This window comes from Cottoperca gobio, unplaced genomic scaffold, assembly GCF_900634415.1.
Source record: "Cottoperca gobio unplaced genomic scaffold, fCotGob3.1 fCotGob3_207arrow_ctg1, whole genome shotgun sequence".
In the NCBI taxonomy this organism is placed as follows: domain Eukaryota; kingdom Metazoa; phylum Chordata; class Actinopteri; order Perciformes; family Bovichtidae; genus Cottoperca; species Cottoperca gobio.
In genome coordinates, this window is record NW_021166844.1 from 20,985 (window position 1) to 42,416 (window position 21,432).

At 39.8% G+C, this 21,432-nt stretch overlaps 1 long non-coding RNA gene across 1 annotated transcript; it reads left to right on the forward strand.

Annotated features, from left to right (window-relative positions):
* Window positions 1-2,075: 2,075 nt before the first annotated feature.
* LOC115004872 (uncharacterized) lies at window positions 2,076-21,431 on the forward strand. The gene is made up of 3 exons (XR_003831887.1): window positions 2,076-2,181; window positions 17,471-17,563; window positions 21,300-21,431. It is a non-coding gene; the product is annotated as an uncharacterized LOC115004872 (long non-coding RNA).
* The last annotated feature ends 1 nt before the right edge of the window (window position 21,432 follows it).

A 21,432-nucleotide genomic window follows, 5' to 3' on the forward strand; every position in this document is an offset into this window, starting at 1 on the left:
CTGAGCACTTGAGCAGATGGCTGAGGTGTGAGCATGTGGAAATACTGCTCCCACACAAATAGCAGCTGTAGCTGATCTGGCTCCTCTCCGTTGTGTTGACTCTTACTGTAGCACTAATGGTAAATCTTGTCCTGTGGTTTTTTCTTAGTAACAAGAGATGGAGACATTACTATTGTATTGCAGTCATTTATGATTATGGGGCTTTTATGTTGGGATTTTATCCACTTAGTAGAGACAAACATTAAAGTAAAGACGAGGCCAAGTCTTTGGCTCTGTGCCTCATTATATATTCTGGTGAAGAGCCATTCTTGGAGAAGTTTTCAAAGATGCCAAAACAGCAGCTCATTGGTCAAAGTGAATGCAGCAGTGATTGGATTTCGTGAGAAAAATGGCAAAGCTTCATCAAAGTTGGATTGTCATTATTTCTAAGGATACTGTGAGAGACCGGCGCAGCCAGTCTCAATTCTCCCGAGAAGGTGGGAGAGACCAGATCTTGGTATCTCGGTGGACTATGACTTGTTTTGTGGCTTAATGTGTGCCACACAAGAGTTTGAGGCTGTAAATTATGTCCCCCTAATTAGCATGTGCATACCACTTAATGAATTCCTCAGAAGTTTGAAAACATCATCCTGAATAAACAGAACGGCTTACAGTATTTAACATTTATATCCCAAAGTACTTTAGCAGTAATCTCGGCTCTGAAGAAGAGCGGCGCGGTTCATCCAGACAATCTGTTTAAGGCCACCATTTCCAGAACACAAAACACTTTAAAGTTTCAGTCTTTTCACCTGTAGCACTGTTTATCATATCATCGGTATTCTGTCTGATGGTAATGTTGGACAAACAGCCCATCACTCTGTCTCAATCCTGTTCCTACAATCGTCCACATTGTTATACCTTGCTGGTGCATTGTTCCTCCATTGTTGCTCCAGCTATAAAAGCATATTCAATGTTGCTGTTGTAATTCATAATGAAGGATGTCTGGGTTCCACTTGATCAAAAATGAACATATTATAACTTTACATCTTTACTTTCTGTAATCCACAATAGTTATCAGAGGTAAACACTTTAACTCCATGATGCACAAATCCACAGCAGACCTCGACTGAAATGCAAATGTTAGTGTCTGCCTGTGTTAAATCCGTCATTACCACCTAGTGTTCGCTGACCGTGAACCGTCAAATATACAAGATAAAGATTCAGCAATCTGTTGCTCCGTTTCCTCGAGTCACAGTTGTCCATCTTTTATTCAACGCCTTCGTTCTTTTCTTCTTATGTTTATCTTTGAAGTCTCTCTGCCCTCCTGTTGAGTCTCGACACAGCACGCTGGGTAGCACAGTCATTTAGTTTGTTCAGAAGACATCAACGTGACATCTCAGATATTTATATGACTCTAACCTGTGTTTACTGTTTACCATTTAAACTTTCCTTTCCTCCCAGAAATGAAATCCCTCTCTGCATTAACATTTTATGAATCATCTTTTTTTTTCTTCACATTTAATGTAATTGTCTCACTCTGTCTGCTTCTCCCTCTACATCGATATCTCCATGTCTCTGATCATCTCCTAGTTCATTGGAAAAGTACATTTTATTGAGCAAAATTGCTGATCCTCCTTTCTTTCTCCTTTGTCAAGAAGACTGACGGCTCATTACTTCAGATTACATTTTCTGTACAGTACATTGTCTCTAAATACTGCAGGCAAAGGGGAAAGTCATCTATCTGATGGCTGCAGCTTCAATTTGTAATTTAGACTGTTGACAACTCATTTGTAAAACAAAGCCTTTTTCACTGCAGTTTCAATTAATTAATTTGACAGAATGTATGAATTTTTGTTCTTATTTAATAATTCAAATCAATTAAATATGCTTTATTGGCATAAATGGAACAAGGACAATATTGCCAAAGCGTCAAGTAATAATGAAATTATGAAGAAAAAGAACAAATACATTCTGACGATGTGTATATGTATTGTTCCCTCTATTTATGCATCTGCCTGCAAAGAACGTTCTCAAAATGTTCAAACCATTTCCACTAAAATGAATATATTTGTCTCCTTCTGTCCCTCTTTGTCTGCAGGGACCCAGTGCATTGGAGGGTCCTTCCAGTCCCAGTTCAGCCATCACACAGCAGCCTCGAGATCGACACAGTTTTGTCCAGGAACACTTCCAGGCTCAGTACAGGTGAGCAGCACAGACATGAGCAGAATGTGCAGATATTTCAGCTTTGCTTTGCTTCTAATGTGGCGGATTGTTCCTTGTTTGTTGGGTTTAAGTTCAAGATGATGTCGAATCCAGTGCCTTTGTAGCCTCTGTCAGTTATAAGAATATAAGATGGTCGCGGCATGACTAAATGCACCATGAGCACACGTCTTGGATTTCATAAATGACTGAGAAGTAGTCTAAAAGAAACTTAAAAGTTTCCGCTGTAGTTAATTGAAACATCTACGGAGCAGGGCCAGATCTCTCTACTAACTTAATGGGATGCCATGCAAAACATTCAGACTGACACGCCGAGTCGGATGTGAATCATTCATAACGCTTGTGGTCATTAAATACTTTGGGAGAACACGTTTGAGCAACATTAAAACAAATTGTGTGTGTTTTCAGTAATGCTATTGCTTACTGTCATTTGTCTTATGATGGTCTCTCTTCTGTGTCTGTTATTGAGTAGATTGTCTTCGTTGTGTTTTGTTTTGTTGATATTTGTTCTTGTGAGTGCTTGTTTCTGAACCTCGAGGGGTTTATCCTGACAAATTAAAAAAAAAAATCAGTCAAAATCATACAACTCAAAGCTCTTAGTAAGAAGTAGGACGAGAACACATTTTGGAAAAAGTATCTTAAGTTCCTTATTAATTATGCAGTAGGCAGGCTGAATCCCACCAGGCACTATATCTAATGTCCTGAGGTTGTGTTTGAATAAACAGAGTGCAATACATACCATTAAAGAGAATAGGTATTCAGCACAGGTGAGAATATTTTTCTCCCTTCTGGATAGGAATCTGTGGCTTGAGAAAATGGGGCAGCGAGACCTGTGAAGGATTTCAGGGGATTCTTCTTTAGTGCTGCTTTCAGGCTCTATTTGTTTCATTCACAGAGGAAAGTCAGAAATCGAGGTTCTCTACTTTAATAGACCGTCGAATGGAATTGACTCGAGACCTTTCAGTGACCTTGTGGGCACACTGCATTCATTTACTTCGCCTCTTACTTTTGCTTTCCACTTGATTCCTGAACAATATAACCATAATATTACATGGTGAATATGGAGAAAATGGCAGGCTTGACTTTAATGTTGTGATTGGAAAATCAGATTATCTGAAATGACTTAACTGGGGAATAGCAGGGAAGAAAAAAATATTCTCTGTCTTTGCAAACTTTTGTAATGATCTCCAACTCAGTGACTTGTCCATGTGCTAATGGGGCCAGGATGGCTTAAATAACCACTGTGCCGGCCGCACAGGTCACTAATGCCTGATCTGGAGAGAAAGGCTTTCATGTTGACTATACATGAGGGAGGTCTATCCATACTCTATCGGATTAGATAAGGTTCCTATTCTGGTGGACTGTTGTAGCTTCGTCTCACTCCCAGGGTTTCAAATACCAACGCTGGGGCAGTGGCCGTCTTTATGAGACGCACCAGGCTTTCAAGTAACTCCAATATAAACCTATGCGCTTCATTATTACACGCTCAGAGCAATGAACGTAGTGTACGTTTAAATAAATATATATAAGTAAAATTTAAAAATATATAAGCGCAAAAACCACGTGTGAACACAAAAGAGGATCATTTTATATTTTTCACATGATGTCATGTAACGCTATGAAACTGACTATTTATAACTGACTTTTATATCACTTTTGGTTAAATCTAAAGAACAGTACACTGGTTAAATGGTATGCAGTAATTTATTTGACTAAACCTAACCGTGACGGCATGTGACATAATATGAGAAGTAGGAATAAGATCATATTGACAGTTGGAAGTGCGAGAGAACTGTAGCAGAAATTAATCTGCTACTATTTTTTATCAATGACACATTTCAGTCATTTTTCAAGCAAAATTTATTTTCAATTAGTATCTGCTTCCAGGTTCTATTTTTTTTTTCATACACGATATAATAATAAACTGAATAAAACTTCCAACTTCTTAATTGCTGAAAATAATCGACAGATTAATCGACAATGAAAATAATCGTAAATCGCCCTAGTTTGTTTATTTTCGTCTGTTATAACAACCAATGGATGTTAACACTGACATTCCAACCTTATAGCAATAATAATGTAGCTTTAGATATGTTTATTAAAGCATTTCTTTATTAAGAGGTTATTTTGAGGTTTTAAACACTCAAGTAGGACCAGTGTCTCAAGCATTTAGCAGTTTGCAGGTGGAATTGTAAATGAAATGTAACCCCACAAGCAGGGAATCAAGGAAGCCGAGCCAGTTTGGGTGTCATTAACAGGCACTTAACTGTGCTCTTAAATGTGTGTGTGGGTTGAGGGAAGATTTATGGATGGAAAGATCCCACCTGAACCAAAAACATGGATGACTTTCGAACAAGCATGGATAAGTGAATAAGTGCCCTTAAACAAAGTGAATCCTGCGCTTCTCCAAGCTGGTAACTCCACATATAAATCACTGAACACACTAAATGGGACATGAATTTAGTCAAACGACTCTGTGTGAGAAGTGATCATGTTGCTCTGAATACCGTGGCGAGTAGGTCTCTTATGTTTGGTTCATCACCCACAGTCGAGCCACAGCAGATTAGTGTGTGAGTCAATCAATACAAAGGTTAACCTCTGACACTCGTACAGTATTGACCACGACACTGCCAGATTAACCAGCCATTCAGTCGTGGGATTATCCCATTCCTTCAACGGCGGATGATGGATTGAACGCTTAGAGTCGGACTGTATCCCCGCGGAGCCTCTTCTCCCATGATGCTCTCTGCCTGACTAATTGAAAACTGCTTTCGGCGAATATATTCACTGTGCCGGTTGTAGAAATGACAAGCGACTCCGAGGGGGGGGGGGGGGGGGAAGATGTTTGTTGAAGATCTTCTTCAGTTTCTTCTTCTCGGTCTCTTCTTCATCTTTTCTCTCACACACACACACACACACACACACACACACACACACACACACACACACACACACACACACACACACACACACTTACCCATCACAGTTATGGTTTTATAGAATGCATTACATTTTAATATAAGGACGAGAAGGGGGGGGAGGGGGGACTGTATCAACTGCTGGTTAATGCATCTCTTCTTGAACCAAACCAAAATGAAGCCAAACTAAAAATGTTACACCGTCAGCCATCATGAAATGCTTTTAAATCTTTTTAAGCGTGTTTATTGGTCGTGGACCTACAAGGGTGTGTGTCACTGCCCTCTGCTGGAAACAGGAACGTGTCTGGATTGTATCAGTGTTTGCTGAACGTAAAGCAATATGTGTTTGGGTGTGTGTATGTACTGTCTGTCCGCGGCTTATTTCACATACTACTGGAATATGTGTTGGGTTTATTGTGTGGTCAAGGACCTCTTGTGGTTACAGTGATTCACAAGTTTTGAAAAATGTATTTTATTGACTGATTTTTTTATACCTATTTTGACTATTATCTGGTCTGTTGCAGGCCACATTTTGGCCTTTGTCGTGGCTCAAAAAATGACATCCATAGAACTAGAGCATCTGCATATTATGTCCATATTCAATATGTTATGATCCACTAATCCTAGGCACAATACGAGATGAAGAAATCAATGGTTTTGTTATCTTCACCACCATCTTGACTGTAAGGGTGATGGGAGGGACAATTGAGTGAGCTTAAATTCTTCTTTGTCCGGGATCTGGCCGAGATCTGTGCTCTACACACACGCACACACACACACACACACACACACACACGTAGTAATTGCGCCTTTGATTCTCACCTTATCCTAAAGTAGAAGTCTGAGTCTTGAGTGCAGTCGCATCTTATTTTACAGCCGTTTTCTCCCGATGTTTCCGTGAGTGATTAGCGGTTGTAACGTCGCAGCTAACAACCTTATCATGTAACTGCAAAACTCAAAATGCGGGACTGTAGTGATTCACCTGAGGGGGTTTGAGTAAGATGTGTTTAAATATAGAGAGAGGAAGAGAAAAGAAAGCAGAAGATGTGATTTCTTTCTTTTTTTTACCGCAGGGTCCCTGCCTCTTCCGTGCGGCTGTGTGGGTGTGAACATGCGTTTCTCATTTCTGTTGTGACATTGCTGCGACTATTACAGTTTTGTAAAGTGCTACAACTACTAATTATTTTCATTGTTGCTTAATCTGCCAATTTATTTTTTAATTATTCAATTAGTCGTTTCTAAAATGCCTGAAAATAGTCATCAATTAATCACAATTAACTCGGCAACACAGTGACATATTTAAATTGCTAAAAATAGCTTCTACAATTCAAAGATATTCAGCTTTCAATTATATGAAACGGAGAAAAGGAGCAAATTCGCACAATTAAATTATACAAAACGTTCTCAGATTTCTTCACGCTTATGGATTGATATGGATTATCACATTTTTTGGCAAGTGACTACTAGATTGATCGACTAATCTTCTAATCTTATCAAATTTCAGCTGTAGTTTTGTACATAAAGTATATCTTTCATATTGATATCTTCACACTTCACATTCATCTCATATACTGTTCAGAACTGTTTCTGATTTGTATATAAAATAGCAACAAAAAGGTATATTCAAGTCCCGCTGCTCTTTAAATCATCTGTTTCTTCTAGTTACTTGCTGCTGCAATTGCCAAATTGAAACCCTAATATTATTTATGTTATATATAATTCACTTTTATTTTTTTAAATGAGTAAGTCCTAATAAAGTCTAAAACTCTAAGAAAGCTTGTAGCATCACAATGGATGGAACATGAAAAACATGAACAAATCAAACATTATTTATAAGTTATTGTATGTGATCGTATTTCATAACATGCCTTGGCGTTAGTAATGTTAGTTCTTTCTCTTACAGACTCCATTCGCTGTCTGTCTTCTAGAAATAAATAGAAAAACAAAATAAAGTGTTATTTAACACTTTCTCACTCCAAGACCTTAATGAAGCACTGGCTACTCTGCTACAGAACACATCACATACACAAGTTATGCTCTAATTGAAACCACTGAGTGTTTACAAACTCTGAGGCAGTATCATCCCCGGTGACTCACTCTCATTTAATAAATAATAGACTAAGATCCCCGGATAGTTTGGAATTTGTTTTCTCGTCTGGGTTTCATCAGGCCTTCCTCAGTGTAAATATGCTTTATATCCATTTGTATTCTCATCACATTAGTCTGTCTCGGTCTGAGTTGGTTTCAGTCTGCTGAGTTGGGAGACTTATTCCTCTCTCACTCTCCTCCTCCTCTTTACTTTGTGTAATCACTGGGGAACCAGAGTCACTTGCCTCTAAATGCACACAAAAATAAATAAAGCAATAGCTCCCCCTCAATTCTGCAGCATCTTATTTTTGTTTCTTTGTTTCTGTCTTTCGTCTCCGTCTCTATCTTTGTCTCTCTCTGGCCTTTCTTTCTTTCCGTCTCTATCACTCTGTTGATCTCTCTTTCTTTCCTCGTCTTCCTTCCTGATTCTTTTTATATCTCACAAAGATGCTCCTCAGAGGCATTCAGTGGAGATGTCTGATCTGAATAAATGTTTGCGATTAGAGCCTAGGCTGTCTTGTGGTTTGGGCTGCCGATGTGCTCAAGTCACTCAGTTGTGCCGCGGCGTTTAAATGAGTCTTTGTCAAAGATCCCCCCCCCGCCCCCTCCTCCTCCTCCTCCTCCTCCTCTATCTGTCGCTCTCAGTTTGTGGCATCTATTTTTAATGGCCTGGGAGTCGAGCGGAAAGCCCAAGCCTCTCTCTTGACAAACAAGATAGTTGAGGATGGTAACTTTTTGTTCTTATCACAGTGGCTTTTATTTGGATACAGATTTGATGTGAAAACATTTGGGATATTATACAGTTTGTATAATAAATGTTTTCAGATACTAACTTCAGTGTCTGTGATTTCCAGGTTTCCAGAGCTATTGAAACAAAGTTAGCTGGAAAAAAAAACACATGCAAGCGAACAGATAACATGTTTCACAAAGCAAAGCTTTTAAGAGGCAACAGAGCAAACTAATATCAGTCCGGTATGAGATGTTTTCTCCACCAGTCATATATATATATATATATATATATACAGTATATATATATTTATACTGGATCCTTTGAAGACTCAACGCCTCATAAAAGAGTGCAAACTTTTTCTCATCTTCAGAAGATGCTCCTCAGGGGCTCCACTTTTCACCCAGGCTGGGATGTGCTTGCGTTGACCTCTCTAAGGCATCCGTCTGGTCATTCCTCGCTGCACAGCTGAGTTGCCGCTAAAAATATAGCCAGACGTTGACCTTACTTACTTTTTATTTTGTCGCTTTCACCACCCACGGTGCTTTCCCTCAGCCCACCCTCACGCACCACTCTCCCTCCCACTGATACCACCCAGCTCCCTCCAGTACCGCACTTTGAAGTGGGTGCCAGCCAGTTAATGCAGGGCATTACAAACTGGAAGTTTGCTGATGCTGGAGAACGGCTAGAATGTTGAACGCTAGCTGTACTCTAGAAACACTGTAGGATTCACCGTCAGCCGACGTAGCCTATATCTAACGTTCCTCTAACGTAGTCACATAGGTATTCACGTACTGTATTTACGTACTATATTTACGTAGGTAAGTATTTACGTAGGTAAATATTACTACGTATTCCATATTCACGTATGTCTAACGTAACGTAACGTCTGCATGTCTTATGAAGCACACGTCGGATACGTCCAGTAATTTTGAACATGCTCAAAACATCAGCGTTCAACAACGCACCCCAGCGTAACACAGTGAGCTCTTAACGAATACTACTTATACCTTACCTTATATCAACGTACACCAGCGTGTTGCCGATATTTTGTATACGTTATGCATTCGTTGGGCATTCATCTGATACATTTTGTACAAGTAAGTGATACTCTATCAACAGGTTAGACATGCGTATCTGTATATGTTCACTTTTCCAATCCGATGAAAAGTTGGACGTATTTGGACTCTGACAAATGTTCGTATGCGCCGGCATACGTTTCTGTCATACGGATATGTGTGACAGGGCCTTAATAAATTTGACTGATCCTCAAGATGTAGTAACATGTTTCTCTCTCAGAAATGAGATTATTAATCCATTATGTAATCCTGTTTAGAGAATCAATTCATCATTACATTCATCAAACAATGACCAAAACATTTATAGTTTGAGCTTTTTAAATGTGCTGCTTTTCAGAGTAATACAAGACATTTGATTAGTTCACCTTGAGTTCTAGGAAACTGTGAAATTGTTTTCTAACGATTAACAGATCAAACAATGTATCTTTCGTGTATAGAATGAATTGATGATAAATCCTTTGCAGTTTATTATAATTTCCTCTCATAACTGAAACAGTAAATATCCTAGATATCCTAACGATGTGACTTCAGCTAGAACAAAGACTTCAAATGAAATGATCAAGCAAAGAGTCATCAGTGTGTTTTGTGGAGGTCAGATTTAGATTCAGCTGTTGTGTTCACTATGTATACACGGTGTACATAAAGCATGTGCTTGTGTGTTGCAGTTTGTTTGCCGCAGTCTTGTTCGATTTCCGCTCCCCTAGCACCTTTTTTAGCTGCTTAGAGATAAAGAAAATGTTTTCATGGAAACAATGTATGAGCCACATTAGCTCTTCAGAGCTGCTGTACACTGGCAGAGAGGCCCACCAGCCTGCCAAAGAGAAAAAAGAGCCAAGGCACAACCTCCCATCTCTCCACTCCATCCTGCTCTACCGTGTGTGTGTGTGTGTGTGTGTGTGTGTGTGTGTGTGTGTGTGTGTGTGTGTGTGTGTGTGTGTGTGTGTGTGTGTGTGTGTGTGTGTGTGTGTGGGTGTGTGTGTGTGTGTGTGTGTGTGATATTAGCCTCCAGAACTGGCTTTATATAAGAGTTTATATTCTCAAACGTTCCCTGTCGGGGATCCAAACTGAGAGAGGCAAAGGGAGAGACAAGAAAATGTACAGGAACTAAAAAGTTATGAAACTTGTTTGTTATTCATAGCGGTATCTTCTGCAAAAGTTAGATAAGCTAAGTTTGAAAAAGTGAGCATAACCTTAACAACGTTAGCCTGTACACAGTACTATGTATAACTGGACAGTTGTGTTGATGGAAATGTTTGTAATACTATACATAACCAAACTATAAGTGTGTTTGTTTAGGTGACAGCTGGCAGACCAGGCAAACAAAGGATTGTAAATGGATCTGACTAGACAGCCAGTACCCAATCCTGTGTATTGGATCGAGACATCCCCACCTCCATATTTTCATATTATTATTGATTTGTTCAGTTTATGGTAAAACAACAACCTCAACAGCCGTGTGTGCCGAGGTGTCTTCTGTTATTTATTACAGGGGTTGACAAGAATCCTTTTATCACTCAGTTATCTGGTCAGTTAGTTTTAACCAGGAGGGAGGAAACTTATATTTATAAAACTTTATTTATCCTGAGGGAAATTGTTGTACAACAGTTGCAATACACACTAGGAACAATCAGATTTACAAAACAGATTTACCAAAATTTACAAAAAGTGAAACATTTCTTATACAAATATATAGATGGATGGATCGATATAAAAATGTAAGCATAAGATGAGATGGGCTAAGGTGCAATATTCAACAAGATGAGGTAAGGTGGAGTATTTGACAAAATAACAACATAAAAAAAGATAAAAATTACCAAATCAAACTAAGTTTTAGGAGGGAAAGGGAGAGAGAGACATGTAGTGCCGTGAAAAATGGTATTAAATATGATGAGATGTATGATATGTTCATGGTTTGGTATTTTGAAAGGCCCCGGAGTCCTTAACTCTTGGCATGCAGTGTTTGAGGAGGTTCCGGGTGTCTGGAGGTTAAGATAAGATGAGGACCTTGATGATGTTCCTGCCTACCATGTTAAAGACAAACATTGTTTCCCTCCTCCAAGTTGGCGTGATTATACGTGATTCTGTATGACGTGGGATACACTATAAGGCTGAGCAAATGACTGTCAAGCTGTGCCAAGATCTTCCTTGATATCAGATTTGTGTTGCAATAAACTTATAGTTTCAAGTAAGGACAAATTGGGGTTCATCAAATACTTTTGTATTTGGAAGATTGACCTGAATTACAAGTATCGTGCGTGCGTACGAGTCTTAACTGCCCATTTAGCTGAGTTGATTTCTCCTGACAAGGGGGTCTCTACTCGTATTCTTTGATAGAGAGAGATGAGTGCCCTGCAATCCACAGCCAGTGACACATGACTGACTGACAGGCGAACAGAATAAAATGAACTCTCTGAGCTCTCTCTCTTTCAGTCCCAGGAGGAGCACGGATCTATAGACCACTATCAGCTCTAACTTCGCTGTGATTGTGTATAGATAATGTGGCTCCTACCAGCTAGCAAATGTGTACTTCTTTACTGGAATAACGGATAATGTATTGCATTAAAACCTTGTAAACATAATATGTTGAGATGCTTGTCTAGACATTAACTATCTAGGCTTAGAGCTGCTAGTTTCTTCCTTTTTACAACTAATGCAAGTCACCTATTGCCTCAGGAATGTGTGTAACTAATAACAATTATAGCTGCATTTCAGCTAGGTGTGCACATCCCTTATATTGTGCTTGCTGGTTCACTGCACAACTACATTGGACAGAGCTATCAATAGTATTAGTTACACCGGGGATTATCCTGCTATTACAGGTTGTAATGTCTGCCGTGAGAAAGGTGTATAGTATAATTCAATACACTGTATGCTAAAGCACATTCACACTCACTCATGCTCTCCATCAGAAACCGATGATTACAAAGTTTAAAGGTTGCTAGTATCTTTTTTGGGGGGAAAAGTTGAACGTAATTCTCTTAAAGGGGACATAACATGCTCATTTTCAAGTACACTTGTATTTTCGTTTCTAGTAGAACATGTTTATATGCTTTAATGTTAATAACCGCATTAATGCACCGCGGTCATGTAGCTGGCTCGTTATTTGGTCATGAACAATCAAGTCTCTTAACGTTTCTTCAATTTGGCATTGGCCCTTACCGTCAGAAATTCCCAAATCTTGTCGTCTCTCTAGTTGGACATTTTAGTTGGTGTGTTCGTTTCAATAACCCTTCATCTTCACCCTTGGATTTTTGTTTTTCTTCTGGGTTTGCGGCAGACGCGATAGAAACATAATCAACACGCTCACCAGGAATGCCCCGGAGAATGAGTGGCTGCATTTACACATGGGCTCAGCCGGACTTAGCACTAGGGTGTCAGCAGGGTAAAGTCCGGGGATGTCCGGTTAAACATTTGCGTTTCCACATACAGCTCCTCCGGTAATGTCTAGATCATTTCAGGGTTGAAGTACATGTGTGAAAGGGGCTATAGTCACTGGAGCCACATCTGAATGGCTGGTTAATTCCCATGTTTTCTGACCTGAGCAGCTGACAAAGAAAAGACTGGGTTGTCTCATTTCTGTGTGTGGGTTTGTAGACACTCCAGATACCCAAATGCATGTGCACAAGTACTGATTCTTCATGATATGTCGACTTTAAAAAAAGTGATTTGTATTCATAGAGTAGAATGCAGGTCACATTTTACTCAGCTTTTCATGTACCCAAGAATCATTGTATCAGATCTTATTGATAATTGATCAAAACTTAATACACTTTTTGAGTCACTCCCATCCGACAGGAGGCTGCAGTCCATCAGGACCAAAACCTCACGCCATATGAACAACTGTCCCCCCCTCCCCCCCTGTCATTTGTGATCACACATCTGTACCCTACAAACTCTACCTCATACTCCGTATGTGGGAACTACAACACTTTTAATTTTAATTTAATTAAGATATACTGTACATTCTTTTTTCTATATTTATATTCTTCTGTATTTACTCTTATTTTTTATTTCTCCTACTGTGTTTATGTTTGCACCATTACACACCAAAGCAAATTCCTTGTATGTGAAAACCTGCTTGGCAATAAACCAGATTCTGACTCAACAATCTAGCCACGTGCTGTAATATCTATTTTGCACACAACACTCGGTCATTCATCATTTACTCAGGCTTTGGGGGGGATTCAGAAAGTTAAGAAAATATGTTTACAAACATATTTTTCTTGACTTGACCAAAGCATCAATGCATCTGCTGCTGTTTACAGTGTTTTCGGTCTGTTTTGCTTTTCATGGCTGTAAAACATATTTCTCCTTAACAGAGCAGGACACATTTTCAGGTAGGAGGTTTTAGAGACTGAATTGTATGGGTTAGGGTTAGGGTTAGGGGTTAGGGTTAGGTAGTGATGGTTACTGCAGGTGAATCTGACATCTGGCATCTAATTTAAGTCTTTAACAGTCCTCCAATAGTAGTTAACACATACAATGAACTCTCAACCTTCATGAGAGGACAGGTTTCACTAAAACAAGTAAAACTTAGTTTCTTTTGTAAAATGTTTTTCGTAGTTCTGTTTTTTTTCTCTGAGTGTGAATACCAGCAACAAACTCTGTTTAGTTGTTTTTGGGGTCTGCGTCTCAACCTGAGCCCAGACCTCCATCCATCACTGTCAGCGGAGCTGTCGGCCGACGCTGTTTACACCTTAAATAAGGTCAAGATTGCAGTGACTAAACAATCAGGTTTCTTTGACAAGAACATTTATGTTTTGTCTCTGCTGCAGGACCAAAGCTGTGCTCACAAGGATTTTTAATGAGAATAAAACGACACAAGAAAAACAAAACAAAGAACAGGAACAGATGAAATTAAGTTAGTTAATGTGAGTCTATACGCTTTGGATTTATGGAATCGATTGCTTACACATAAACACAGAATGTTGTTGATGTGTGTAAACTCTCTGCAAACTATATAGATGTTTCATGTTTGATTGACTATGAATTAGTACAAAAACAGTCCTTCGCCCCAACATATTCCACATATGCGCAAATGTACCTATCCATTGCCACACATGACTTCCCAGTTTATTCACCACCCCATTGTTAAATTATTAGTTAGTGTCAGTTAGTTTTAACAAACAAAACAATAAATCCCCTGTATTCACAAGCGAACCTGCCATTCAGTCAGAATGTGCACTTGCAGCTTCATTTCATAAAGACTGTTGACTGGAGGAAATACCAATACAGATATATTAATAATATGTTTGTCAGTGGGAGTAAGTATTGTTCAGTGGGCCCGCAAATTAATATATATTTTTTAAATTTATAGCAAACTCTGCAACTCTGACAACATCAACTCATTCCTCACTAAAAAACTGATAAATCACGTAACCTGTAATACGGTATGTATTATATACTAATATCCTGACTTATGAGGTGCTACAGTACCCACATCACCTACATCATTATTGTGCTACAAAGCCTCTCAATGTTGAATAACACTGAAAGATGCTGGAATCAGGCAACATGATACTGCATAATGTGTGAGTGATGCTGAGCAGCTCTACTTTCTTCATGATCAATAAGACCAACTACTGCTGTGTCGTGCATGTGCATGTTTGTGGGTGTATGTGTTACAGCTCCAGGTATCGGGTCCAAACTAAAGGATGGCGGTCTTTTGGTTTGACAACTGCACATTGTACACACAATACAACCCTTGCTTTCACAACACACACGCAGACACACAAACATCAGCAGGAAATACTTATCTCGTATTCTCCACCAGACTGGAAACGCTGTCAACCTCAACACAAGCTTTTTAAGTGATGCTGTGTTGTTTTGTGTACGTGCTGATGTTCCTGCGCGCACACGTGTGAATTTTAGTGTAAATAATTCCAGAGTTGTGTGTGCGTGTGTTTGAATACAGCCTGTCAGCCGCTTTACCGAGTACAAACTGGCATCATTAGCGAGCCTGTGACTGGCTACAACGCTACAATGCTTACAACACTGACAGAGAGGAAATGTCGAATTTGAAAATTGTTATATTATTTTCAACATATTTGGACATTTGACGTGTTTGTACCTCCCCAAGCTCGGATACAACTGGCAGACATGAAACAGGCATCTGGCAACACACACACACACACACACACACACACACACACACACACACGTGAACACACTTTAAAGCTGTCAGTGTTAAGAGAGCATTATGCAGCAACATAATTTTCCTTCAAGAATCAAACACAAACCGCAACAACACAAATATCAACATGGGTATCAAGAATCTGCTCGACAGAAGCCCTGTTTAAAAACTCACATTCAGCTACATCCACACTTTACTTTTCAAATGTAAACTACTTTATAGAAATGTACTTAACTACTAAAATAAATGACCCTCAGAACAATGCAGCATCAGCAGTTCCAAGCTGGTTTAAAGCTTAATAGTACTATAAAGGATAATAGATTTCCCTCTGATTGATACAAATGTGTAACTCAACGTTTGTCAATTGTAAAAATGAATACATGAATAAATGATCTCACGTAAATAAAAGGATTATGTTCCGACGCTACGAGAGGATTATGTGGCCCTAAAACAAACTCAACATGGTGTTTTAACTTGATTGCCATATGAAAAGGATAGATTTCAGTCAGGTGTAGGGAATGACAACAGGTATTTGAGGCTAGGTTTGCTCATGGTTTATTAAGAGAAAATAAAAAGCATTATTTACATGAGGAATGTGCGTAACTGTAAATCTCCAGCGGATTTGCAGTCAGAGCTAGATAGTAATTTATTTGCCAATCCGTTCACACACTATTTCATTGTCAGACTACAGCTTGTTTTCCACTCCTTGAGGGGTTCCTGAAAATGTGTTTTTCCAGGATACTCAGATGTTACTTGGCCTTATTATATGTTAGAGCTGTAAAACATATTGATAGCTGACAACCCAATAACACTCAGAACTCAAAGCGCAACACAAATGAAGCTTTTAAGCCTCAGGACTGTGCTATTTTGTAAATGTATTAAATGTCTTAAAATAAATACTTATACATGTTGGGAATTATGCTCTTTTACTTCCTTACAAAGAGTCGGATGAGAAGATCTATGCCTCCCTTATGTTTGTGCATTAAATATAATGCTAACCGCCAATTAGCTTAGGTTAGCATAGAGACTGGACGTAGAGGAGATCAGCTAGACTGGCTCTGTTCACCGCTACAGTTCTCTTGTTTGCTTACTCCATAAAAAACAAAGTGGAAGGAAGTTTTTTCCTGTAAACATTAAACTAAGGAGATATAACTTAAATACATATGCTGGTAGACAAGTGTAGTTATCCTTAGTCAGAGCCAGGCTTTTTAAGCTAACAGGCTCCTGTAAATGTTCTAAAATTCATGTAGCAATATCATTCTGAGATCGCTGAGTAGCCTACTAGATGTCTTTGAAAACTGTTTGGATGCAAATTTTTGCTGATACCAGCCCACAGGTTGTTTTTTTTTCTACCCTCATGTCATTCTTCCACTCTGATCAGCTCCATGCCCGTCGGCTCAAAGACCTTGACGGGTCTTGTCTGTGTCTTTTTTTCTCCATCAGCTTTGCTCTGTAGTTTTGTCAACTCGACTGTCCTTCTGCCAACTTTCTGTTCATTTTTAATCTGTCCTCCCATTGAGCCCTGCACTTTGTTGTCTTTCTCTTCATCTCTGTCTCTTTGCTCTTCACTTTTGTTTCCTCTGCCTATCAACCTCTTGCTGCCCTTCATTTTAGTCTCAGGTCATCTTTGTTCCTTTCACTTAACAATTTCTCTTCGCTATTCTCTCTGACTTCACTTAAAATATCCCCTTTCATCCTTTTCTTTTCCTCTCTGCTTTCGTCTCTGGCCAGAGTACTCCTCTTCTCCTCTCCAGCTCAGTATGTTCTTAGGGAAACGGCCTTTTCATTAACGGCAATATCTCACCTGCCTAACTCTTTTTCTTTTTGTGCTAAAATTCTGAACAGCATCCCGCCTCTGTTGGTTTGCTGCCCTTTTCTCAACAGCAGATCGAGTCCAGATGGCCTGATTCAGTGCTTATAATTCACTACTGTCCACATATTCACAATTAATCACTATGGGGTTTTAACTGCATGCAACACAGAAGACAGTGAATGTCTACTGCACATTTACTCCACACTTAAGAGGGAATATGAGGACTTGGCACATAGGGATGAGGATATGTCGATCCATCTGTCCAACTCTGTGTATGAAGTCATGTAAAGTTAAAAGAGCTTTCCTCTCCAAAGCACCTTTGTGACTTGATGGGTTGAGGTTCATGGCAAGAATTGAGTGAAGCAGGATAAAATTGGGAAAAACGAGGTTGTGGAGAGTGAAAAATATGTAATATTTCTTTCAGGACTATATCAAAACCCAGAGTGTATAGTGAGCTGAGGTCATGTATAGCAGAAATGATTAAAATAGTTCTCTCTCTCTCTCTGTCTCCAGGTCTTCTCTGACGTGCCCTCATTGCCTTAAGCAGAGCAACACCTTCGACCCATTTTTATGCATCTCCCTGCCTATCCCCCTACGACAAACAAGGTGAGTCAAAGTATGATATCATTTGATTATGTGCTGGCAACACACGCACTATATATATATATATATATATATATATATATATATATATATGAATAACTTGAATTTGTGAAGAAAACTTTGGGTTTTTTTCCGCATGCCTCCTCACTTCTGCATAAACAGTACTCGCACGGACGAGTAGCGCACCTGCAAAAGGCAGACTGTTTATGCAGAAGAATTTTAAATAGTAAAGTTTTAGCAAAAATGCCTGTGTTTGGGATGTAGTGAGCGTACGACCGGATAAATGAGACTTGGATTATACTGCACGAGTTGTGTGAGAGTTTGTGAACAGATTAGATATAGTATTGCTGTTTGTTAAAAGAGGCCCCCATTTATTCTAGTTCATCAAGCGTTTCACCGGGGAGGCATGCGAGGAAAACTAAACTTTTCTTCAAGAATTCAAGTTATCACAGTAATTGATATACAAATCGTCATTTATAGTGAATAACACATTCCTTGCCGCTTTATTGTCTTCTAATTGTTAGTGAAGGACCAAACTGGTCACGTCTAGTTTTAGGTTCATTATGGTGGTGAGTAAATGGGTTTAGTGAATATGTTCAGAATACTCTGCCACACCTAAAACTGTTTAGTGGAGCAAAAGCTTTTCTTGACACTGGATATATGAGGTTGTCGCCTGATATCAATGATATGAATATCATCATTCAGATAATAGATAATAAGCAGAGTAATTTGCTTCAATGGATAAGTAGAGAAAGACATCTGTTATAGCAGATGCACTGTGAGAGCACACATTTCGAAAGGAAATTTGACAAATGTGACACACAAACTCGTGCGTAGGCACACATTAACACAAATCTACTCTGCACACACACACACACACACACACACACGCACACACACACACACACACACACAGACACAGCTACTGGCCATGGTCATATCGGAGTGATAAATGTTGGCCATCAAAGTCCCTGACCAAACACTTTCTGTGTTGTTTCCATTTTTAACCGTACCAGAAGCTGCATGTCAGCAAGGTCCAGCTGTAAAACAGTACGACTTTGACATATTAAGAAAGAAACGCAAAGCGAGAGAAGGAATACACGCAGGACCCTTTCAGAAGTTGAAAATAGAGATGCAAAAAGAGAGAGAATAAGCTATAAGACTTTGTGGCTAGGCATAGGACCATATGAGAGTTTCATGTTGCGATTATCTTGACAATTGTAATTCATGATATTATCCCGACAATCATTTAATTTAATTAAAACATACCGGAATCACTTTACTTCACAATTTTTAATAAACAAATATGTTTTATTGCATCACAGATAGGATTTTTTAGTGAAAAACAAGGTAATCATAAGCCCCCCCCCTCCTCTACCATGATAGCGAGCTAGTCAGCTTTTTAAAGTCATTAATGTCAGATTATTCACGATTATCCCGATAATGAAAATCCACCACAATCAACTTATGAGTGTTTTATCGCAGTCTGCGAATAAAAACAAATCCTATATCGTCCCATCCCTAGGCTCATCGTATCCCCTTTCTCTCTCTGCCCATTTATACAGTCATACAAAAGACCTCTTAAAAAGCAAGAAAAACAACATATATCAGTTGAATTCCAGTCACGCGATTTCACGATTTGCCTACATTCAGTGTTCAGTGAATCCTCCTATCTTCAAACACGCAGACACCACTGCTCTGCATCCTCTCTGCATGGCTGCCACAGTGCTAACCCCAAACTCAGTTTTACAGCGCGAGCTCTCCGACAGTGCGTGGTCTGTGCCTGCAGTTGCCTGAGCCCAGCACAGAGGGAAATTCATTCAACTTCAGTTTAGACTCACTGCTGGCCCTCCACACTGACCTGACCCACACACCACACACCACACACACACACACACACACACACACACACATACATTTACACACAGTGGCCTCATGCATAGTCCTGCTGCAGCAGTATCCCAGCAGAATTCCTGATAAGTCTGAGGCCCCCAGAGGACACAGCAGGGTCTGGCTGGCAGTAGGGCATTGAGGTCTGGGTGCTGCAGATAATGGCGGTATGGCAGAGAGAAATGGAGGATGGCAGTATCTCTGAGTGTTTTCTGCTGATCTAACCTTGCACAGTCAGTCTTAGCATAATTTTTATTTTAGGGACCGTTGCATTGTGGTAATGTATGTGGCAGGGTTTTACAAGAAGATAAATGAGTCAGACAATTTTTATAATGTCTTCTTTGGTGTATCGTGCCAGATTTGTATGGCCATAATATTTAATGCAAGTAAGAAGATATTTCTCAGGACATTCATGTTTGCTTATTGTTTGTCTCAGGGTTTGATTTTCTTCAAATGCAAATCTGTCTCGTAGTTTTCCACCAGCACATTCTTTACTAGTGCATACTCGCTGATGCTCATGGCATAAAACTGCAACAAATGGCCGGAAAACATTGCATTGTGATCTGTAGTAATTGATATAAAGCATGCTCAAACAATTCTAGAGTTGATAAATCTGTAAACGACTTGAATATGATCCCGGTTCTAACTTTTTGAAACAGATGAGCACCGTGCACTCTTGTGTGCTTCATGTGGGAACATATGAGATGTTACCGTTTACTAGGGATTACCAGGCTCCAATCCAGCAGCTGGATTTTGCAGCTGCTTTGTAAAATAACATCTCTTTTTCGACTGTCATCCCACAACTCTCATCCCAGAGCATCTCACAACGTAAACAGAACAGCTGCTCAGATCCTCCGTCGTCTGCCCTGTCAGCCTCCCCACTGCTAACACATTACTCACCTGAATAATGCATGATGGGTAACAGGAAGTGGAGGTGTCAGCGATTACACTGTTTTCTTCCCAAATGAGAAGGCGTGACCTTACTCTGTCTCCCCTTTCCTCAATTCCACCTGCTCTCCTTGTCATCCTCCCACGATCCCTCCATCATTTCCCTCCCTGCATCCCTTACAGGAGGTGGTCAGATTGCTGTAAATCAAACACGTCCCAGCACATAGCAGCGTCCCGTGGGACCAACACCGATGTGATGGTGTAGCTGGTCATGTCTAGTCGCGCATAAATCTACAAACACACACACACACACACACACACACACACAATGGGGAAAATGAAACGATACAAGACAAAATCTGAAAATGGTTAATTCACTCCAGATGTTAAGTCTGACACAGACAAGTTGAATGGTTTATGCTCATGAAATTAGACTTTGTACAACAATACTATCAGAGGAAATCTTTTCCCCCAATCTTATTAGACATCAGCTCAGCAGTGCATTTCAAAGCTTCATTTCACTGAATGTTTTGCTTTGCTGATTAGAAGGTGAAATACATCAAGACATACATCTGTTGAACAAACTGCCGTCCTTGAATTCTCCACAATTGCATTATCTCTTTTTGGTTTAGGTGTGTGTGTGTGTGTGTGTGTGTGTGTGTGTGTGTGTGTGTGTGTGTGTGTGTGTGTGTGTGTGTGTGTGTGTGTGTGTGTGTGTGTGTGTGTGTGTGTGTGCATACAAATATGTAAATAACTCAGTATGCCAGGGTGTGTTTGGAATCTGTAATAATGTAAACATGCTAAATTTGAATTGCAAAACTAATTTGGCACTTTGCTCTAGCATATCATTTATCTTCCTCTATCTGTCTTCCTACCCCTCCCTCCCTCCCACACACACACAAACACACAACCTCAACCTCCCTCCCTCCGTCCTTTGCTCCCTCTTATATTTGCCCCACAGGCCGCTGTGTGTGACGCTGGTGTTCAGTACGAAGGGCCAGAGGTACCTGCGGGTCGGGCTGGCTGTACCACTCTTTGGTTCTCTGTCCTGCCTGAGAGCCATGGTGGCAGAGGAGGGCAAGATCTCCCCAGAC